We start from the raw sequence: 24,541 nt of genomic DNA, 5'->3' as shown, positions 1-24,541 counted from the left end.
CCTCACAATGGCCACAGTGTTCAGTGTCAACAGTGGCCACACTATGTGGTGCTAACATTAAAAATGCATCCAATTAAAGTTGCAGGGGAAAATACTCCTCTGTAAACGGTAACAGTCTGTAGCATGTTTGCAGCAATGATAGGCTTTCTAAACAAATTAAGCCAGCAGTGCTCTACATTACTCATCCTGGCTGGCTGTCTGGCCAAATTCTGCCTCAATTGCACAGTTGTTTGATCAACTGTTGGTGCGCTGTGTATCTGTTAATGTGAGAGAAAAAAAAGAAAAAAAAAGAACAGATTCCAGAGTCCATGGATACCAGGCAAGATGAATATGGTACGACAGCAGCAGAGAAGCACAGTAAAACTTGTCTTCCTATACTTTCATGTGTCTGCAGTCATGTGCTGTCACATTCTGCAGCTCTGTTCTGTCTGCTGGCAGCGTCTCTCTTTCTTTCACTGTGCATTACTTGTCACCCTGTCGATGGTTGGTGCATGTGTATTTGTATTTGTGTGTGTGTGTGTGTGTGTGTGTGTGTTAAACCTGTCGCTTTCTGTGCTCTGACGTCCGTGCGCTAATCGCTTTGGCTGATCCCTGCTAGTCGTGCATGTGTCTATAGTATCCGTGTCTGTCTGTCTGCGTATACACACGCATGTGTGTATTTGTGTGTGAGGCAGATGCTCCCCAGGCGGTGCAATTGCTCAGTGTTCACACACACACACACACACACACACACACACAGCACTAACGAAGATTAACCAGCACTTTATTATTTATTTGCCTCCTGGATCTGCCCCCACACTCCAATACTCCTTCTTAATCTCTGGTAGCAAAGAATACAGGGAGACAGGCAAGAGTAGAGTGTTACATTGGCGATAGGTGGCAGAGTTTTGCACCACTCTGTACCTACCACTAATTTTCTGGTTCAGGGAGAAAAAAAATTCATGAGAAAGAATTTAGGTGCACGTGCACTGGACCTTTGAGTCTGAACCACAATAAACTCAGAATAAGCTCCTCAAAGTATCACATTTCATTTGGGTAGTGCAGTGCTGGTATCCAGTTTATTGCCAAATTATTATAGCATGCCACCTACAACTCTACTAAAACACAACAAAAAGCTAGAAAAACAGACTAAAGTTCATTTTGGCATGAGATTAGGGTTAGAAATAGAACTTAAGTCTAGCAGTGTTCTCAATTGGCAAGCTGCACTTGCATTTTGAGTGCATGAATCTCTTTTTTGTGTATTACCTCGCAGTCCTGCATCTGTCCACTATAAAAATAAAATAAATCAAAAAACAGAAAATGTGAGTGTTTTGGAAACAAATGGCTCTTGAATCATAGCATCATGGTTTTGTTCTATTCTCCAAGTATTGACACTGGCCACAGGCTTCTCGGCGGGGACTGGCTGGGTTTTTTTTTTTTTTTACACAGAGCCAAACAGGATCATGCACAGCTCCTCATAAACAGCAGCTGCAGACTGCTCAGTTCCCAGTTCCTCCCCGGCCGCCAGCCCAGGAGGGTTCAATCAAAACCAGCCACATTACTGCCTCACTTCGCCTTTGCGTGCCAAGTCTGCTTCATGTTGGAAAAAAAAAAGAAAAAAGAAATAGCCAGGACCAAACCAAAGAGTGTTCGCAATCACAGAGCAGTGGATTAAAAGAAAAATCTGTTTACCTGTGCAAACTTTGACCTCGGTGGTACTGCCGCTGTGGTGGCCGCCCCTCCCCCAACCCACCCTTCATGTATTCCTCACGCACAGTCCCTCGCTGACCCCCTCCTTAAGTGGTGATCTGAGGGGAAGGAAGACAGAAGAAAAGGCTGTTAAATTTCTTTTAATGGAATGCCAGGGAGAACCTGGATCAGACAGAGGACAAATGTATCACAGAGAAATAGTCCCCCATGTTGAAAAATGTATGCAGGAAGCCATGAGGGACTTTGCTATATTGCCCCATTTACTCTACCTCCTAACCCTGCCGGAGAGCCAACGAACCAATGAACAACTGCACCACCCATCACACTGCCGTGCCTGTATACTGCAGCAGTCCTGTATATCCCCCTCCCCACGCGATCCCACCCCCCACTGCACGGGAACAATGTCCTTCCTAAAGGTTATCAGCAGCCTGGCGCTTGGTCAGCCCTCATCCTGAGTCCATTACACAGAGAGCGCTGAGATTCACTGCCTTAATACACCTCTCTTAGTCTCTCCTCACTGCTTCACTGCGCCTTTTACAGGCTGATACAAATCCGGAGGCATAGGCCCAGAACACACACACATATACACACACACACACACACACACACACAGAGGAGGTTTTTTGGGATTAGCCTACCAGCACATTGCCACTCTGCCTCAGGTCATCTGCAATGCACTTCAGTTCGATTGGTCTAAGTTTTGTTTTGGTGTTTTGGTTTTAGATGACCGCTCTTATCAGTATTGTTCCCAGCTCTTTCAGGCAAGAAAAAACAGTGATAAACCCGCTGGATGTTACCTGCCCACAACCAAACCACAGACAGACAAAGAGCAGCTAAAAGGGCCAGTTATTTCCCTAAGGTGGCACAAACAAGACTCCAAATGAATGCTAAGGTTTCTTAATGTCTGCTGGATGGGTAAACAGGCAACTGTTTGCTAATGCGTTCACAACAACTTTATGAAGTGATAATATGTACTGTGTTTACAGTGTTGTTGCCCTGGCCTCAAGTCTTCTCTGTCCCATCTACTGTTGCAAACACTGAATTAATATTCATTTAAGAATTTTCCTTTAGGTTTAAACAAAATCGTCTGACTCTCACTCTTGATGAAAAACAGATGAAGACGCACATGACAACAGAACCCAGAGAATAACAATTTCATTTATTCCAGTCTTACCTAAAGGTCCTCTGACAGTCTTCTAGGAAGACACACCACTCTCCTATCTCCTCCATTGTTTCGTCACTTACAATCTTACAACACTGAAGCAAACATGCTTCCTCTGCTTCAGGCTGCCCTAGTGGCCATTTTCCAAGAGGTACAGCGTATCTTGGCTCTTCTTATCAGAGTCGAAGAATTTCTGGCCAGTAGGAAGCAGCCACCGAGGAACCTTCATTATACAAAACTATGGGAAAGTGGAAGAAATCTGACATCAGTGATCCTGGAAGGAACTGGAACAAGTACACAGGTGAATTGTTTTAGGGCATTTTTGACTGTCTCGAGACAAAATCGAAAATGTTTCCTGTTGATACTGTGACAATGAACCATGGATGGTTTAAACAGACGGGGTGCATGGATTGAAAGGGGCCCACCCATACATCTTAACACCTGCTCATTCATTCATCTGATCCATGAGAAGGAGGGGGCACCCTGAGGAACACACTGTGGGAAGAAGGGGTTGATTTTGGACTGTGGCCAAAAAGAAGAGGACGGGGAGGAGGAGAAAGCCATAAATACGCGGGGAGGCGAGCAGGTGTCGCAGACAAATGTGATTTACAGGGTCTACGTCCCATACAGTGCTGACAGGTAAGCCTATTAGGGTGATATTACCCAGCTATAACACGCACCAATGGACCCTCTTAAAAGTGTGTGTGCAGCAAGTGTGTAAAGGTGATGGGTTTAAGAGAGAGATTATAATATCACATTGTTGAGCCTGCTATACATTAAGTTCTGAAAATTAAATCATTATATATTTTCATTAAGCCGATTGTCAATTGGATTTGTTCATTCCATTTTTTCAAGGTAGCATCATTTAGCAAGCAAGATACTTCAGTTTTCTGAAGGTTGGTAAAATAACAACATGGTTTTATAACAGCAGAGCTTGGATTGGATTCCAGTTTACAAGCAATACCGGGCAGAAGTTTTTTTTCTCATACCTTGAAATGACATCAGGCTTCAAAGCTTAAGAGTGCAAGACACAGAGCTAAATACTGACATGGCAGTGCATTTCTGCATATTGGAACCCGCCAGGGAGCAATCGCTGAAGAATGCAAACGTTTATGAGAAACTAAACGCACTAGAACATTGAGCGGAGATCTGCAATCGAGTTTCACTTGTAATACTGCATGAGAGACACAAGACTACAAGGAAATTGCTACCACTTGAGCAGCACACTACAGATGGTGTTGAGAGCAACACAGCACAAAGCAATGTGTTCCTTAATAATGTGGTGAATATTGCAGTGAAAAGCTAAGTGCTTGGTACTAGCTTCTGCAGACTCCAGCTTTTTTTTTTCTTCTTCCCTCCCTATCAGAAGTGTGAACTCTTTCATCCCGGATATAAGAGGCTGCGGTAAAATCCTCAAAGAAACTAATCGTGTTAAATGAGGTTTGTGTCTGTATCCATGACTTCTGAGTGTGTTGTTTGTGTGTGGGCTGTGGGAGGGAGGGGGAGGTGGGGGTTATAGGTGTCCCTTAGAGACTAAAAATTCCTGTCACCTTTGAATCTAAACTCTGAGTCAACTTGTCAACTCTCAACTCAAGCCAGTCGTCTCCCCTTTCATAATCATGCTCGGTATTACTCTCTTAACACTTCTGGTGGTCGTATCTGATGATGTGGCTGTTCATTGACTGAGATAAACCAATTTTCTGTGCAAACTCTTTAAAGTGATTCGAATGCTGGAGATGACAAAGCCCAAGTTTGCTTGTTAAAAGCCCTTAACACCACAAGGTTTACTTTAGCTTCCTGGTGGGAATCCTAGTCTCAAGCGGCTGCTCAGCTCATACAGACAGACTCACTCACACGTGCACATACTCACATATACACACACACACACACACACACACACCTTATCATTCAAGGCTGAGGAAGCAGGAGGGCTATAAAAGCCAACCTCATCTCCTTAAAACAGGCAGGGCTGTCCCTGGGCGTCTTAACACAACTCATCAACTGTTAAACCAGAGAGAGAGGCAGAGCAGTAAAAATCAATGCCCCCCAACACGGCAAACAGCAGTCAATGATGTTAGGTGGAAGAGGGAAGAGCGAGAATCTGCAGCAGCGTCTGGAGAGGTAAAGGGAAGGGGGGAGGGAAGGAAGGAGAAAGTCCATGTTAAGCTAAAAGCGGCAGGTTAATATATGTAATTGATTACCTCTATGCAAATAGAAGAACTCTAAAAACCAGAGAATGCAATTCAAAGCAGCAGAGTCTCTTAAATCGATTGGCACTGTGAGGGAGAGAAGCCATTTCCCTCTAGCCGAGATAAAACACTTTACTATGAGCTGTCAGATACTTATCAGGAGGAAATTAGCAGAGGAATACCATTTTCCCAAAACAAACAGGTCAAGTGTTTCTCCTCCTTGAGTGGTCTCTCCCTCTCCTTCATTCTCTCCCGCTCTGATATCATCATCTGTTGTTTCCTCCTGTTTAAATGCCAACAGTGAGGAGGTTGGGGCTGCGTTTCATTCAAACAGATCATTTGTAATAAAAAACCCATGCAGGCAGGCCCCCGCGTGCCGGCAGGAGCAGGCTGTTGTTTGAAACAGAGAGGATGAGGTCTCCGGTTCGCCTCGGCTCCCGGGAGCAACCCCCGGAGCCTGCCAGCGCCCGCACGTACACACTGACGCAAGTCCGCCCCGAATCTCCGAGCCAGATCTCACCAAAACAATATTTGCGTTTTTTGGCCTCCAGTCTGTGTTCCTGGCTTAAAAGGGAGGGGAGGGGTGGAGGGGTAAAAAGAAAAAGAACACATAGAACAGAGCACAAAGAGATGTTGAAGCAGGCAGCAGCCCACACAAGGCAGCCTTGTCGGAGAGAGGAGAGGGCAGCTCAGCGTCAACATCAACACTGGTTCTGCAGTCATCGCTCAGCAGGTAATTATGATAACAACATGTTCCCTAGGCATCCTCTCTCTGATTTAGTTTCCGAGCACTTACCCTTCCTAAAATCTCCTCCTGATAACATCTGATATGATTACAAAGTCAAGATCCTTTTCAAGGAGTGCCCACTTATGTGCCTCTAATTTGGTGTATAGTAACTCTCCCTCTTGTGACTATTCAATGATGCTTCTCATCTTATTGTGTATGCTTAGTTAAGATGTTGCACCATTCAGATTTTCATAACATTTAGGAAAATGCCATGATATAAATGAACATCACCTACCAACACCTGCTGTTACCCTCCACTGAACCCTCCACTGCCTGCTATTACCTTGGATTGTAAACACAGTCTTGCCACATGGGGAAATACATCATTTCATTGTGTCTGTTATCATCCAGTTTGAACAGTGGGAGTTTGGCCCTGAATGGAGTCAGCGGAGTTGACCCTGTGATTACCTCTGCGGTGCGGCATTTTCCTTGGCTGTCATCACAGGCGACCCCTTAAACAGCCAGCGCTGCTCTGGCAACAGGGCTAGGCTGTTGACATACTGAAGACATTTAAGATAATCCCGGAGATGTCTCTGTGTTTTCCAAGATTACATCTTCAAAGGGGAAACGCGGCCGGCAGCCGCTACTTGAAAGGGAGAGAGATGTGGAGGGCTCTTGTTCTGAAGGAGGGGGAGGAATAGCTCAAGAATGCAATCATGGTTTTGGAGTGGGAGAAGGCCTGTCCTGGCTAGCTAAGCTGGTGGGAGGGTGGTAAAGAGGAATCAGACCTGAGAGAGAAAACACACCTGTTGGATGGGACAAAACACAGGGAGGTAAATAGAGGACTCTCACCTGTGTGACCTGACAAAGGTTGTAAATCACACAGTTCATCTCTGGCGCAGCCCAGCCTCCTCTAATGTCTGGTATGCTGTCATGCTGAAGTTAAATAGTCAGGGTTAGAGGGTGAAACACACACAAACTATGATACGGCGTTACCATTTTTAGATGACCTCAAACATATATCTGCCATTTCTACTTAAAATTCTTACTTAAATTATCATAGTGGCTTGGCGCTTGACATATGTAGGAATTAAACAGGAAGGCAACACGTATTGAGTTGTATTGTGGGAAATGTAGGATCCAGTGTTTTGTAGCTTGACCTCTACAGTGGACTGAAAGTTGAGATATCTCCAATACTTAATCAGCTGAGTGCCCCTTTAAGTTTGTTTCTATTGTTTGTTACTTTAGTACAAACTTTTAGAAAACAATCTGAAATCTATGCTACTGTGCACTAGTGTAGACATAAAGCTTTTGAGACAGATTTTCAGGTCTTAAAGTCATCTTTTGGATCAAAATGTGACAGTGTGGCGTTTGCCAAGTAAAGTGAAGTTAGAGTCTATTAATCCCTGAGGGCAGATTTGTCCTCCGCATGTGACCCATCCTGACTATTTAGGACTTAGGAACTTCCTGCTCCCTTGGCGCTTCGCTGTGCTGTGCTGTAACTCCAGTGATCATGACTTAACTCCTGCGTAGCCTCCAGGCAGCTCACTCCCACAGTGTGCTTTACATTCTGCATCATCAGAAAGCATTTTTAGATACTTTGCATGACATCTGTGAGGAGCTGTGAGCCTCTGCCCGACTATTTTACATCTCCCGGCATAAGATGAGCGTTAGACATGCTAAATGAAATGTGTCACACTCAAATTGCTTAGGAAGTATTAAATAAAAGCAAGAAATTATGACTCATATTTCCAACAAATGTCAGCAGTGACGTCCTCTGTAGCTGTGAGCACCTCTTAATGACTCATGGAAGCGTTCGCAAACATGGCTCTGACGGACACGGACAGTACCATTTCCATGCTGCTGACTGGCATTCTGATAACACTGGTGCTAATTATAGGACGAGAGTATTTTGACACAGTACACAGGGGAGAGCTGTGAAGAACGCAGACGTAACAACAGCAAGTTCTACTACAGCAAGTAGCAGGCAAAAACTGAGTGTTTATGCTTCCTTCCTGCCCAGTCCTTCTCAGCTGGCCCTGATGACATCATCAGTGAGTCAGCGACCAGAGCCCAGAGCTGGGATCAAAAAGCACAGAGTGAGGTCTGTCTATTATCAGCCGCACATACTGTACGCCATGAGAAGGCACAAACACCCAGACAAAGAGGCACAAGTCACACAACCACCAGAAGGCTATTTTTGAGCCACAGAAGAAGAGGAGATGGAGGAAAACAAATCTGTCATCGACAGGAGGCCGGGGACTGAGTAGACGAATCAGTTGAGTCATAATTGAGTCTCACAGAAAGGAACTTATTTTAGAATGAGTGGCAATAAACAGCAACGTAAGCGCAGACAGGCGAGGCACAAAGCAGCAACAGCAGCATTAGGTACAGTGTGATTCCTTTGAGCGAGCTCTGCGGTGGGCCCCTCCTCCGTTCCTCCAGCCTTGCTGGCCACGGTTGAAAAATTAATGCAGCAAACTGACAACACTTAGGGCCTCTCTCTCTCTCTCTCTCTCTCTCTCTCTCTCTCTCTCTCTCTCTCTCTCTCTCTCTCTGCTGCCTGCCTGCCCCCCCCACCCCTCCACCCCCAATGTACCAAACAGGATCAATTACCAAAGCAGGGCTCCACTCAGCAGCGTTAAAGAAACAAGAGGCACTCTCCATCACAGCTGTGTGTGTCTATGCATGTGCAAGTGTGTGTGTGTGAGGTTCAGGCAGGCTTATGACGAGTAGAGAGAGGAGGAGGAGGTGGTGGTAATAGTCTGTTTGCTTCTCTCTAATGACAGCAGCAGAGTGGATTAGTGAGCCTCCTAACCCATCAGCATCACTCCTCCCAGTAAGTGGCAGAGCATGTAAATAACCAGTTGTGGCCACTAGCAGGAGAGAAAGAAGAGAGGGGAGACTAATAAACCGAGAAAGTCTGAAACGTGCGGTATGTGAGCGTTTTCGTCCACGCGCCTTCATTTGTATGCAGGTGGAAATTTACGAGGAGTTCTATTTCTACAACATCAGCCAAGTTATTCAAATGCAGCACATCTGACTGGAGAGGATAACATAAAGAAAGGCATCAGCAGAAATGGCAGCAGGCAGTAATCCCCCGGCCAGGCCACTTGTGTTTGCCACGCAGGCAGGCAGCACTGTCAGTGGCAGCCCCCATACAGGCCTTATCAGTGGCAGCCATGGGGCTCTTCTAATAACCCTGCTGATGCTCCGCGGTGCAAGGACAGACAGGAGGACGGACAAACAGACAGGCAGGGAGATGGGTTTCACTTTCCACTTTTAAAGAAAGAGTCTGAGCGCCAGGTACCAGTCCTGTCGCCGTGCGCGTGCGGACTCTGAGTGCAATTATTCATTTCCCTCACTTTGTCACATATAATGTTCTGACAGCTTCATGCATGCTGCCACTTTGATCCAAACGCACTCAAGTCTTGACCTCCTCGCCTATTAACCCCTCAGACACGTACACACACACCTGCTCAGTTTGCATTTACGACAGCGTTGTCTAAACTCAGGCACGTTGGCCCTGCAGCCCCAGTAGGAGCATATCTGACTCAAGCATCATTATCACCATTCAAAAGGTCAGGCACAGTGCTTCCACCCTCTTCTATGTGATTTATGCCTTTGTGCTATTACTTCTGTTCACATTAATCTCCATCTGTAAATCTAATCACGCCGCCTCACCATCACAGCTCCTGGCACTCTCAGGACAGAAGCCACAGCCGACGGGAAACAGCTTATGTAAATACAGCACTGTTGACACAAGATGGGCAGCACACGGTGCCTCGCTGCTGCGATGAGACACACCGATCAGGGCTCAGATAGGAACAGCTATCACTTTATTGTTGTTTCTTTTCATTTACTGTCACCGTTCGTCGCTATCTTTACATCCTTCCATCTCGATATACTTTTCATATCTACCAAGAGCATTTTTCCACGGCTCATCTTAAGAGACTGGGGTTGTTACTGAAAGGAACACAAAAAATTGCACACACGGTGCTGTAGGGCTCCATTTGTAGTCAATGAATAACTCCAAAATTGACACCAGTAAATGAGGGTGACGCAAAAACAGAGCAGCATCGCCAAATAGAAGCCCTTCCAGGCGCTCTCTGCATGTGTGTGAGCCAGTAATCATTACCTTCAGAACCAGTTGAAGCATCATAAAAACATCTAGTTGTGCGTGCCTTGAAGGAGCCTTGGAGCACTTTTGAGCAGAGTTGCCGGACGCTCTGCTCTGTGGCTGCCACATGCAAGTATAAAGACTTAATCAGGTCTCCTGTGTGACCATGGCCGTGCTTTCTGAGAGAATTCCCTCTGCACGGACTGATGGGAACCTTGGCGATGACACAGAGAGGCCTGCAGGCGTGTCAGCTCATCTCCACGCAGCTCAAATCAGCACTCTGCTCCGGAGAACTTCTACTGCTGCGCTGACACGCACTCATACGCTGGCTGACACGAATCTCCAGCATCACTTCAAACATCCACTCAGTCCCTCAACATCATACTCGACATGTGGTGTGTGTGTGAGATTCTCACCGCAGACCCGGGCTGAATCATTCTCGCTATTAAATTAGATATTACGTGGCACACAATCATCTGAAGATAAAGTCCAGATATGCGGAAGAGCATAAATCCAGCTGGACCAGAGGCTGCTTGAAGAAGAAGAGTTATCAATATATTAAGTTCAATTGGGACAAAATATTTTACAGTATAAATCAATTAGTTATAATTTTCTGTGCCTAGATCACAATGTTGATCTAACCTAAAATCTAAGCCTAACAATTTCAGTTCTAGATATATTTTCATTCAATTAATAAAACATAAACCTGTGATAATGTTATGAACGATATCCTAGAGGACTAGAAACACTTTCTTTTGATGGGAGCAGATAACAGCAACAAACCACTGCTATTTGTTGCAATCTGTTGCAACCATCATCTTTAAAATGCACAACATACAAGCCCCGGATGAAGAGTTTCAAGAAATCAATACAAAAGCCCTAATTCCTTTGACAGATATTATCAACTCAAGATTTCAAGATGGTGACTGATATTTTATGTGCCACCAAAATGCAAGGAGAGAGCATTTAATAATTGATGGTGCTGGAGCAGGGAGATTTTTAACCGCTCTCCTCCTGTTATCAATCATTAATGGAGTTTCCATCAAAAACACTTCAACCCCTCAAGTATCAAATCTCTCTTGAAGGTGGAGGGCCCACATTCAAACATCCCACTTAATCAAAGGGCACACAATGTGCTCTCCCTTTCTCTCATTTTCACTTGCGCAAATTAGGATAATAACGGCACAAATTGCAAAATTGTTCACAGCGTAAGGGTAAAAGTAGGCATTTTAGCTGAGGTCTTCTTGTGAGTGATGAGGGTTAATGGGAAAATTCTAAATGTTGAAATCACAGAGGGGGAAACAGCCTGCCAGCCAGCGTTAGTACTTTCTTTCTCTCTCTCTCGTGTCATATATATGCGGAGCAGTTTAAAGCTCGCCGTAGCTATCCAGCTCGCTCTGCTCTGTAAAGCTGCGAGGCCTGCCTGGTCAAAGTCATACAGGACACAATGTGCATCAGCCACACTCACAAAGAGCCATAACACCACTGCTACCCTTTAAAACAACCACAAGGTTACACACAGAGCTGTATGTGCATGTTAAAATGCACAAACACACACACACACCAGAGTCAGCTAGTTTTTACAGCTTTAGACTGACTTAAAGGGATCAGCTAAGATCTTTCAGTCTCAAAGTCCACCACCCAGCTGGGGTCACATGGTGTAAAATGTACTTTTATCATTGCAGCATCAGATGCCACATACACATCATACACCTACCAGACTACATGAGCACAGCAGCTAAGTGATAGGAGAAATGATAGAGTATTCCTAATTACCCATCAAGATGGTTTTGACAGCATTCTGTGTGCTAGTAATCAGTGTTGTGGCGCAGTGCCAGCAGCGACTCGGTTCTGTTTGATTTGTAGCTGCAGCTGAGTAGCAGGTTCGTGCACCATCAAAGCTGCAGAGCCACACTCTTTCACTCTCTCTCTCTCTCACTCCCTTTCTCCTCATGCACTCTCCTCCCCGTCCATCCCCCTTTCTCTCACAACCCTCGCAACAACAACTCCCCCACCCCACACACACGCGCGCGCACTGTCCTGTTTCACTGGTCCGACCTTGCCTGTCATCAGGTATAAAACACCTTTTCCAGGCTACTGCGTAAGAGGCACACAGAGAGGACACTAAGAGGATTCTGTTGGAGAAAGTTCTAGCTTTAAGAGTTCAGGTAAAAAAAAAAATTAAAAAGCAAGCGGGATGTATCAGTATCAAGGATACAAGGCTTTTATTTAAAGACAACAGAGACACACTAGTGTGTAGAGGCACATAGTGCTGAAATAATGGATTACACGATTGACAGAAAACTAATGTAGCATCCTCAGTGTGTGCATGCTAACATGCCCCCAATACCAGAGCTAACATGCTGTTATTTAGCAGATAAAAGCTAATGTGTCAGTGAAATTTGGTCCTGATTGGATTACCCAATTTATTATGGGATTAAATTATTAATTGATCAATTAATTGAAAATCAACAGATTAATCATAAAGAAGGCAAGTGCTAGTTGCAGCCCTACTTCATTTAAACATTAAGAACCTGTAAATACTATAAAGGTATGTGTGGAAGATGTGTACTAGTCACTTACGAGATACATTATGACAGTGCAAAATCAGATATATCAAGGTGAATGGGTGTTATGAATCTATGAAAGAGTGATTTATACAGCGTAAGCATACTGTGAGCCTTGGCTACGGCACTGTAAGTGAACAGAATTAATGCACAGAGCCAGCCAGCTAATATTTGCTTAGTGAATGTTATCTGAAATTTGCAACGTAGCTAGTTTTTTAACGTCTTTAAACTCAGTGTACATTGGCCAAGAATTTGTCTGGTCATACAGCCAGTCTATACTGTGACTATGTATAGTATATTATCTCACATGGTATTACCTCTTTGTAATGACCATAATGTAAATATGTACTTTCAATCTAACTGTTACCTGCACTTGTAAGAGCATTTACACTCAGATCATGGAGCCTTCATGAGCCTGGACCCCTGCCAACAAAGTGTCACAAGTTCAATTATGCTTCAAAAGATAACAGCCGTGGCTCCCATTCATCTAATCTCGGCCTGATTTTCATCTCAGGGATTTATACAAGTAAACAAGATGTTAAGATATTCATTTTGAAAGGGGACTGGCATCATAAAGGGGACTAATCTGCTTGTTGCACATGCTAGCCTTTTACTTTGTGACTCTGCTGACTCACATGAGATGAGCAGAATCAAAGCAGCTTCAGATTCAGTGACTCAGGAGCTTTGTAAAGCTGAGTGCTCCCAAAGCTTTGACTTTGGGTCAAATGGGTCTACTGCTTTATCTTAAAGGACCATACCTGTGCATTTGTAGACCTCTGAAATTGCTGCCCACAACTCTTTTTTTTCTCCAGCAATTCAAAGGTGTCATGTTCATTGACGACAGTCTTCCCACAGAACAAATTAGCGCTTTGTATTAAGAATGGGGATGTCGTTTTCCAGTGCCAGAGACAGAAAAACAGTGACTGAAAAATTGGCACCAAAACTCTTCAATCTGCATATTCCTTCAGTCAATATTCCGTACACGGATATGTCAGACACTGGTTTGTTTGGACAAAATAACTTCTTCTGCTCCCTACAAGAAAACTACATACAATGTAAGATTGAATCAAGTGAAAACAAAATGGCAGTTTCCCGCGTTGCACCCTTTATGTACAAGTGACACTTGACATTACTATCAACTATTTTTAAAAACAAACATCATGGGTTTACAGACAGATTTCCAAGCTTTCAGACTGCCATTAAATTCAATATAAAAGTCAACTTCTACAGAGTCTTGGCTTATTTAAAATAGAGTCTGCAATGTGTGCTACAACTGTGTGGCACTAATGTAAGCAGACAAGAGCGATTTTCTAAAATCTCTAATACCAGAAAACTGACAGTCAAAAGCTAAAAAAGCACTGCTTTGACAAGCTGTATTGTCAGGAAATCAAATCAGAATGGCAAGTGAGTAAACACTGTTGAGAAAAGGAGCATGTGAATTAAGTTGTTTCTTACTTTGCAAAGGTTGCTCTTAAATCTCAGCTGTTGTAGCATCTTCAAATGCACCAGCAGGAGTTTTTACAGTCTGCTGTCACCTGCATCACTGCGTACAGATTACATACCTTACGGGGAACTAAATACTCTATGTGCTATGATGGATTACCTGTCTCAACCAGGTTTCAAGCGTCTGCAAGCTAAATTTCATGATTTTGTGAAAAGACAAATGGCAGCCTAGAAGGTAGGAAATGTTAAAAAATGTATGGACATGTAAAATACAGTGTAAAAGATTGAAGTCAATGGTCTACGACATGCAAAAACACCGGTATGGTCCTTTAATTGTGGCTGTCACATTTTCCCATGAACATCCGAGCATTTACCAGCCCTGTCACTTGGCATGAACTCACCTATTTTGAGGGAAACGCTCCCACTGCAAGACCAATACATGTCAAAACACTGGGTGGCATCAATACACATAGCACACATTCATCTCTCAAGAAGGTATGTGAAGTGTCAAACTTGGCAGACACTGTGTATGTCAATCCACAGTTTCACTTTCTTTAACACAACTGAACAGCCGCAATTAACAACCTTTTGTTCATCCTGTCATTGGTTTTGTCATTAATGGTGATGCCCCAGGCACAAAAATCCAGTTTAACTGTCAAAATCTGTCTTTCAGATCAACTGCACATCACTGCAGCTGATGAACAGCCTGATAAAAACCCACATTTTGCTCTGCAGTCTGCACCTGTGAGTCTAAGAAAGAGCTTTATCTGCAAAACACAGGACACTGCCAGCCCAGTTTGACTTACACAGCCCGAACAACAGACGCTTTCACAAAGAGACAACAAGTAGCTTAATACCCTGGTGTTTGTGCGGCTATGTGAATTTTAATGAGAAAGACAGAGAAAAACAGAGACACAAGGAGACCAAAACACAGAGATAGAGCTCTCAGATTGTCTCCCACAGTGTCTGGACTAGATGCTGCTACTCTTTGTGACCCCGATGCTCCGAGCCACAGATCAGATCAGGGACACTGTGCGACAGATGTCTGCCCCGGCGCTCTGTTCCAGGCATGAGTGCTGCTGGCAAACACACCAAAGAAGAGAGAAAAAAGGGGGGGGGGGGCAAAATGGGGAGAGAGGAGAAGATGGATGGAGTGAAAGGGGAGAGGAGGGGAAAAAAACAGAGACGAGAGAGGAAAGGGAAAAAAAATGGAGAGAGGAGGATGGGATGAGGAGAGTTTGCCCTCGGAAATCAGACATCACACCACGCAGGCTTCATCGACGGGACGAGATCTGCTCTGTCATGTTTCTGTCAGACAGCAACCAGTTTGGTCAGAAAGTGACACCACAAGTTAAGACATACCTCGAGCTGTGACTCTCACTGACTGACTGACCTGGGGGAGGAACAGGAGACCTCACATGAACTAAATCACCACTAGCTCCCCCCTTTTTAAAAATCAGGAAGCTGTTACATACTGAATAATTAACTTCTGCATGAGACAGAAAAACACACAAGCCTCGTGTCTGAATCTACAGTAGAGAAAGGCTGATAAAACTAAGGAAGAGAGTGTTCAGAAGCCACGGATGCCTCTACACAAAACTCCACATATGACCTCTGCACGACAACTCTGCCACTCTACTTCCGCTTTGAGGAGCAACATGCAAAAAAGAAGATGAGAAGAGAGAAGAAAGGAGCTAATTATAGCCTCACAGCAGGATGCCCAGAAACAAACTTGATTATCATCATCGTCAAGAAGGCACAAAGGAAACCTGCTGCCTCCCCCCTTCCACCACAATCCAATAGAGAGGCTTTTAGCCTTCGTAATGATTTAGAAAGTGACAAGTCAAACAGATTTACTGTGACAGCCTGAAAGGGACCAGCACGAACACTATTATTGCTCACGTGACCAGACCTCCTAGCCCTTCTCCTTATTCCCCTTTCCTCTGCCACCTCCCCTCTCACAAACACCCCCTCCCTTGCCCCTGCCCACCCCCCCTCCCCTTTCTGCCTGTTCCAGGGGACAGCGAAGAATGAAGGTGGCTCAATAGAAGCAGGCAACAAGCCTATTCAGTTCCCCCCTCGCTCAACACGAGCCCCCTTCAAACGAGAGGGAAAAGCTCTGCTTTGTGGAAGTTAGTTATTTAAAGCGACAGTCCCCCCAGATAAGGATCTGGTCACGGAAAACTTGTGGCATAGAGTAAACGGAGATACCTTTGTACAATTTTAACACCATTACCCAAGGTTTATCAGATTTAATGAGCCATGAATGCAAGGTGAAATTTTCAGCTTGCAGGAGCAGCTGACAACATTTCCACAGCAACCTCGGCCCTTTCACTGGCCATGAAACACTTATTAATCTGCAAAGGAGGATCATTAAATATGGAAAACATTAGGCAACCATTGCACCACACTTTTCATTATTATTAGTTTTCAAATAAAGAAAGTGCTCTCTGCTCATGTTTTCTGTCCATATTATCTGAAGGTAACTTTTGTGCCCTGAGTGACAGGATCTACATTTCCATCAACTTTCATTTCCATCTCCCTGAAATATGGAGCAAATTTATGTTTGAGTAGCATCAGTCCCTCCAGGTCTGAGACGCTTTGCCTGGTGCAGTCTTTTTTTTTTTCTCGCCCCCACCCCCCTCCTTTTTCTGGAAGGTGAAAAACACCTTGGCTGTTCTGAGCTTTGAAAACAGAGCCACCCCTAAAACCATCAGAGCTGGCGGCAGAAGGGATGTGTGCGGAGAATTCTCAAGGAGCAGAGACCCTCAGGCTACACAGATTCAGTTTCCCCCTTTCTGCCTTCCAAAAACAAAGGAATTCCAGAGAAAATCAGGGCAGGACCTCACCCCAAGCCAACGCTGCTGCTACCCCCCACCCCCCCCACTCTCTCTCTCTCTCTCTCTCTCTCTCTCTCTAACTCTCACTCTCACACACATATTTCATGGCTACATGCACACACACAAACACACAGCACAGCGAAGGTGATTTCATGTAACCATCAACGGGACACACCTCCTCTCTTGTTATACAATCATGTTGATTTGATATCTGAGTCCCCGAACCCCACCCCACCCACTCCTCGAAATATATGAACCAGACATGAAACGTGTCATGTCCTCACGTGTATCTTTAACAATGTCAACACATGTCATTCAGCTTCCACTCAGCTCCCACCGGGCAGCTACGTAAAGGTTACAGGACGGCTGTGAAAGCAGTATGTCTAGTAACTAATGTATATGATCTGGAGTAATGGCTAGTGGTAGTGGTAGTAGTAGTAGTAGTATTAGTAGTAGTAGTAGTAGTAGTAGCAGTAGTAGTAGTAGTAGGAGCTCTAAGTACACTTAACAATTACTTATTTCCAGTGGATATTTCACTTGAAACATTTAAAAAATCCTCTCCCTCAGTGTTCCTAAATTATCTCTCATTATTTGGTCATTTCTGCAAAATACATACTGTAACTAATACACAAAAAACCTCCATAAAAACATACTTAATTTTATACCAAATACTTCCAAAATGTACGTGTGTAAAAATAAAAACTCTAGTTTGCTTTTATTTTCTCTAGCATACATATTTGTGAATAGTAACCCAGCAGCCTTTAAAAATCATAAAACAAAGGCACCCTTGCTGTTTTGTCAATAATGTTTGCCAGATAATTAAAGAGCCCTGGGAGACAATGATAAACATTGTTTAGAGGCTGATCCCTGGCAAGCGCCAAGCAGTGTATCATTGCTGTCTCCGGAATACACACGATTAGCGTGGTCTCATTACCGATATAATAAACGACATGGCTTTGGTTTGCTGGGAGGACGTACTTGCAACAGGGATAGATTAGAAAAAAAGTGGTGAAACACATTGCCCCTGTAATAGACCTGGGATAAGCAAGAGAGATGGGTTATCTGCAGTGTGACTGCAGATAATGTTTGTGATATTTGCAAAGTCAGGTCTGCAGCCAGTAATAGTACTTTCAACCATATACTATGAATTGCTGAGATCACTGTTTAATAAAGTGGACTTTAAATTCTTTACTTCTTTATTTGTTTCCCTCCACATTACACCCCCGCACACACACAACTTCTTCGTCCCTCTATCTCTCTCTGTAAAGTTAATGCTGTAGCTCGGCCCTGGCCCACCAGCCCGTCTCTCTTTACAGTTGGTGTATCCACACAGAGGTTTAAAATATGCCCCTTTATCTGAGCCGCCCAGGCGGGAAAATGAAAGGGATGTCAGTCCTTAGAACCCTGGGAAAGCGCCTGGCTCAACCGCCGGTGTCAAAACCGAGGGGAGGGCACCAAGCGGGCAAACACACATTGCACACAGTAATAGACTTTTTCTGTCACTGAGCAATGTCGAAAAGCGGTAAGAAACCGGTCTTATTGGGGCAGCAGAGCTCAACATTTTATGCCTTTATGATTTGGGGGACTCTCCATAACAACCACAACTGGCTTTATTAACAGAACAAAAGCATGACTGGAAAATCAACATGTAGTGTACAAACTTCCCCCTGCCTTTAAACTGAATCCTCATCCACAAAAATTCTTCTATCGATTGCTTGTTAAAAAAAAAAAAACGCATCTCTGCAATAGAAAAATGAAAGCTGCTGTTTAATATTGACCACATCTCAGCCTTTGCACTCTATGCATGTGAATGAAGTGAATTAACATTATCTGAGAGGAGATATTGCACGACTCCCTCTCCCCCTCATAACTGACATGCAAGGGCGAGGAATAAAATGCTGTCCCTTAGCATTAGTAAATCCTAGTTAATTTACTTTGTCAGAAAACAAGGAAGTATTGTACCCTGGAGGCCACGTTGGAGACAATTCGACCGCCTTCAGAGAATCTCTGCCATCACTCTCCACCTCCCACGCAACCTCCACCAGAAAAATCAGCATCACCGTGCACTCTGAGAGACAACAGTGCCGACTAGACAAGAGACTGTTTATAGCACAAATGATATTATAAACACAGCATGTGGCATATTATCTTTAGAAAAAGATTCATCACAGGCTATAAGCTAGAATTTGCAACATGTTGTGTAGTTGGTAACTACAGTGTATGTAAAATTAATTTGCAGAATCTGGGATCTTCTTCAAAATGCATTGCTGTTGTTTTAAAACATAACAGGCTTTAACTTATTGACTCAACCCAGCAGGCACACTTCTTTTGCTTTTAGTTAGTCTAATACCTGGCATGAACTCAAGCGCTGGGCAAGCAGCATGAGAGCGAGCCCGAGCACAGTCCTGAGCGGCTGTCTGGCAAATGAACCCATGTGGGACACTGTGTAAGGTGTGAAGACCTCTTTGGAGGAGGCTGCAGTCTGCGCTGGCTCGCAGGCATGCTCCGGTATCAAGAGAGACAAGGCAAACACAGCAGATCAGTGCTGAAACCGTAAACCCACTGACCCAGCATGAAGAGGGAGAGGGGACTAATTAGTGACTGTACTTACAACTCAAAGGAGAGGGAGGGGGGGAGCAAGAGAGAGAGAGAGAGAGAGAGAGAAAGAGAGAGACGAGGAGAAAGGAGGGATGGGGTGGCAGGAGGGGGGAGAGCACACACAACTCACACACACAGAGCACACAGTTGGAGGATGAGGACAATGAGTTTGTTTAGCTTAAACAGGATTTATAAGCCAAACAGACACACGCCAACGCCACTCACTCAGACACATACTATCACTTTTTCTCTCTATCTATCGCTACCCCTTTTCTCCCGCCGCCTCACCGACACAGACACACAGCTGAGACAGGCTCTGTGAGGATTTCATCAGCAGTAAAAAAAAAAAAGAAAAAGTGAGGGTAATTGCTTGCGATGGTGAGAAATCTTGAGTGCAGGCGGCAGCAGTGGGCGAATGGATGGATGGATAGAGGGAACATTTTGTTCCTCCTGTGCGGGCTCTGACTCTCATATTGTTCCCGGTGAGGCCGGGTGTCATTTATGATTCAAGGGCCCCAGCCTCTCGGTGGATGGGAACAGGACATGGCCATTGTGACGTCCCCTGCGCTCGTTTCTCAAAGAACATCAAATCAAACATGCATGAGACGGTGACAGGGGTGGGCCAGCAACTTCACTCTCTCTCACTCTGCACTCTGTTTCACTCTCTTGTCTTAGGGAAAAAAAAAAAACACTTAGAAGTCTGTGTGGTGGGAGAGCTCAAGGTTGAGGCAACAGCTCTTCAGACACAGGAGTTAAGCTGATGTTTTGCCTATGTTATGCCTCTTAACCAGTTATCTGTCGACAACACATTGACTGACAGACAATGCAAAAGACGCAGAATTTTAATTTCGGGGCAATATGGAGAACTTGACTGAAAGCTTGTGGCAAGTTATTCAAAGAACAGTTTTGCTGAGTGAAAGCCTTCCTTAATAGCACCGTCCTGTTTCACACACCTGGAAACAGCCCAGCACAGCTACAGTCAGCCACTAATACAGTTGGTCACCAAACAAGACAGTTTCTTGCAACTTGAGGTCGTATGCCTTGCTCAAACACTCAGCAGCGCTCAGAAATGACTCCCCTGACTTTTTCATCCCCCTCAAGAGTTTAACCCAGCCACGCTCCAGCCACAAACCGAACCACAGCGCAAGGTCTGCAGCCTGAAGGATGGCGGTGACAGGCATGCGGTGTTGAGGTTTTCTTATCCCTGCTTCTCATGTTGGTCCACTTCTGGCTCTCTGCACCAAACTGATGTCATCGCAGTCAGTCAGCAGGATGAGTTACATCTGCTGGGTGCTTCATTTTCTCTGTATTAGTTACACTGCAATTACCAGGTTTTGACTTGATGAGAGTTTAACTGCAGACTTATGGGTAGAATTACAACAACGTTTAGGAAGTAGTTAAGTGTCTGACACGAGGGCACAACCTCAACTCAAACTCAACATTTCAAGTTGTAACTCCCCTCTAAGCCCTTATTTCTCAAAATTAGCCTTTAAAAATGCTCCGAGGCAACACAAGTTTTTCCTTGTTAAAAGACCAAAATAGGCACATTGAAAACAAAGGCTCAGTCTAGATGAAAAGTACTGCCAAGCTGAACCACAAGTGAGACAGAAAGAGAGAGGGAGAGGGAGAGAGAGACAGACAGAAACAAAGGCTGACTTCTGCTCAGGACATGAGTAGGTGGGTTTGGGCTGACGGCGAGACACCAGACTGCAAGAATCCATGTCAAGCGAACAGTTAGATGAAATGTCAGGCTGTCAAAACATTGATTAGCGTTCGCCAGGTTTTAAGCACTTAGCAGGCTGCAGCTGTGCCAACACGCAGTAAACAGCGGCAACTTGTTCAATTGCTGAGTTACAAAAAGCTAATTACTCAGACACAAGTAATTAGTTGTTCTTTCCTGTACATACTTCTAATCAGTAATAGCTCGCTGCTTCGCAGAAGTTCAAAGATATAGAGGAAGGTGCGCTCGTACCTTTCTGCTTTCTGTGAACAATCAGCGAGATCGAAGAATAGCTGCAGGTGTTTGAAACTGAATTTGTGTTATAACTTGTTGCTTCCTGATCCTTTTAAAAACGATTAAAGGGTTATAAAGAGATATTGTTAAAAGTTAGGAGAGCTCTGATTTCCTTTTTAAACTGATTCAAATACCCAATATTTACAAACAGCCACATTGGAAAGTCTTCATTCTATTCTGTCTCCATAATTGGTTGAGGAAACAAACATATTTCTTCTTCCTCATAGTTAGCTGCAACTTGTACCACTGCCAGTGCATGTGTTGTCTTTCTGTCTCTGTTTAAGATTTCACTATTGTCCCGGGCATATTTCCGCCATCATCCCCTTCACATTACGGCGAAGAGGGCCAGACAACCAAGTCTCAGCGAGCATGCTCGCATTTGCACCCATTGCACCGTATTAGACAGCCTTTGAAAACAGACAAATTTGATTTCAAAGTGAGTCTACCGGAGCCTTTCGCCTGCTCCATGAATCAGACACTCTTCTGTCTTGTCTGACAGCCTGGCCGGCTGGCTTGCTGGCTGGCTGGCTGGCTGGCTTCTTTTTTTTTTTTTTTGCAGAGAGGCCCCAGGAGGGACAACAGAAGGAACGAAAACTCACACATACACACACACACAGACACACACACACAAACAACACACACTTCCAAGTTTCAAACAGTTGCAGATGGCTTTAATTCCTTGCCCTCTTTCTTTCACAATTTATCAGGTAACCTACTCTGAGCGAGCGTGCCTCCTTTTCATGCTTTGCTGAGACGACTTATCGCTGCTTTGGTTCGTCGGGGGGGGGGGGGGCTAAAAAAAGTTGAACAGCACTAATTAATGTGGTGCGGCTGACAAGTGTTGCTGCTGAAACAATTTCATTACATCACCAATTTAAATTACCAAGGAAGGAGACACTGGAGGGTGCACCCATGCAAAATCTGTTTACGCACTCTCGTAGACTGACATACAGGGAGTGGACACAATAACATGAACACCTGCAATCCAATGCAATACTCCTGCAATAAATACTGACTGTGCTAAGCCTGTAATGTTTCATTTTAGTTGAGGCTGTGTCAGATTTCTTAGGAAACTGTGCTTTTACAGTGACTAATTTGCTGCTGGTGATGACACAACATCCATTTATAATCTTAACTGATGACAACAGAATAGCGGGACATTCAGGATTAAGTATTGTTGGATTTTTGGTATCACAAAACTCCATCTGCTCCTAATCATGCTCCCTTCCACTTCAGCACCTTACTAACAAGGGTAAAGGTTCTCTTTCACTCACCCACCCCCCCCCTCCCAAAGTTTAGCTGTCCTGTAACAGGGTGCAAAGAGTGACAGTCTCCTCCTCCTCCTTCTCCTTCTTCTCCTCCTCCTCATCCCGTCAGGAGCCTCCTCTCTGCTGCGCTCTGCCCCAGCTGGCCTCACATCCAGACGGGAGGAATTTAACCGGCAGGGTCCGCCAGACTTAAAGGCAGAAGGCTGCGCTGAGTCAAGCAGCACATCCACACTCCACTGCAGAAAATGTGGCACTGCTGGTTTTGTACCAAGAATTCAGCCTATTTCACATCAAGGAAACCAAATGTATAAACTAATTTGTGCTAAGATGTTTTCACGGGTGTATGCAGTGAAGGTTTCAGTGCAGGTAAATTGCTGGAGAAAGTGGACACTGTCACTACAGTCACACCTGAGCATTGTCTAACAGTAATATCTACAGTTAATCAAATGTACTGTGAAAGGAAAATATTTCTCACTTTACTGGAGAGTCCACTAGACTCCCATTAAAGGCCTCCAAGGGTCCCAGTGACCTCACATTGGGATCCTCTGATCTTTGAATGAGTTCTGAGAGGATCCAATCAACACAATCAGTGTTCTCAATCATCAATCATGATGGCAAATATCACTGAACCTGCATTACACGGTGTTGTCTTACAGAACATAACAAAGTAACATATGGACATTCCTGCTAATTGCATTACAACAGGTAGCCGATAATAGCGTTGAAGGGAGCCAACAAGCCCAGACACACTGCTGACTGTTAGCTAAGTGACATACATTCTCTGTTTAGCCTCAACCGAGCCATCAGCTGATCGACCGAGGCGAGACATTCACCCTTACACACACAGAGAGAGAGAGAGAGAGACAGAGAGAGAGAGAGAGAGAGAGAGAGACCTGCAATCACAGAGTTACTAGCACATTCCTGTCTAGTGTCCTCACGAAATGCACACACCTATCTTGAAGTGATCCTGCAGACACACCGACTTTGGCTATTTCGTTCCAGCGTAACTCGTCTACACAAGGCAGAGCCGTGGGGATATACCGCACGCACAAGCCTGGATATTACGCCGCGTTAACCGCTCGAGCAGTCAGAATCTGCCCCCTCACCCCCGACAGGAGTTCATCAGCGGCTGTTAAAGGTTCCTAAGAGGTCACCCTATTGTTAGCAGGTAGTATCTGTCCAGCGGGAGGCAAACCCCATCTTGAGCAGCCCACAAGCACATTCAAAACCCCGCTCTGCAACAAAAAATAACCAGTCGCGAAACTTACTTTGAGCTCGGACCTCGGTGGCAAATCCACGTATTGTTTCTCCAAACCTCGTGTTTACGGTGCTCCTCTCTCTCGCTCCCTCCACTTCACAAAGACGACGTGAGAGCCCCGGAGACGGTGTGAGTGAGTGACTGAATCAACTACCGTAGAGCACGGCAAGTTGAAGTGTCAGATTACACTGGCTATTCAGTTACCAGAGAGAGCCGTGCTCGGCGGGTCGGCACGAAAATGCGACCTAGATTTGCCGCGGAAGGACACTGAGTGTAAAGGTGTAACTACACGCTAATAGGCTGCTAACAGCACGTTTCACACTGGAGCGGACTGCGGCTCACAGCTCCAGCTATTGTCTCGTTCTGTAGCATCACAGCAGCGTTGCTTCAGTGCTGCCTGCTGCAATCAGACCAGTAGTTATTGGTTCATTCCACAATAGCCTATTTTTTGAGTTGATTAGCGATTAGTGAGAAATGAAGTAAAATAAACTCTTTGATAAAAGATATTTAACATAGCCCAACACTATAAATAACATCAAAAATAATAATCTAGGGCTACAGAAATATTTTTTATTATGGTAATAATGATAATGTTAATAATGTCAGAGAATAGTTAAAAATACTCATCCTAATTTCCCAGAGCCTCGGTTTTTTATTAATAAACCT

At 44.6% G+C, this 24,541-nt stretch overlaps 1 protein-coding gene across 4 annotated transcripts in view; it reads right to left on the bottom strand.

Moving 5' to 3' along the window:
- Positions 1-24,093, bottom strand: part of zmiz1a (zinc finger, MIZ-type containing 1a) — a 94,726-nt gene extending 70,633 nt beyond the window's left edge. For 2 of the 4 annotated variants that reach the window (XM_018696782.2, XM_018696783.2), the window contains exons 1-2: positions 23,886-24,091; positions 1,672-1,787 (exon numbers count right to left, since the gene is read on the bottom strand). The gene's annotated coding sequence lies outside the window, so the exon portion shown is untranslated. Of the gene's footprint in view, positions 1-1,671; positions 1,788-23,885 lie in introns of all 4 variants that reach the window. The other 2 variants (XM_018696785.2, XM_018696784.2) reach the window with 2 other exon arrangements.
- Between the last annotated feature and the right edge of the window lie 448 nt (positions 24,094-24,541).

The sequence above is a fragment of the Lates calcarifer genome, linkage group LG16_LG22 (genome assembly GCF_001640805.2).
Source record: "Lates calcarifer isolate ASB-BC8 linkage group LG16_LG22, TLL_Latcal_v3, whole genome shotgun sequence".
Classification (NCBI taxonomy): Eukaryota; Metazoa; Chordata; class Actinopteri; family Centropomidae; genus Lates; species Lates calcarifer.
This window is presented reverse-complemented; position numbering and strand designations above follow the sequence as displayed.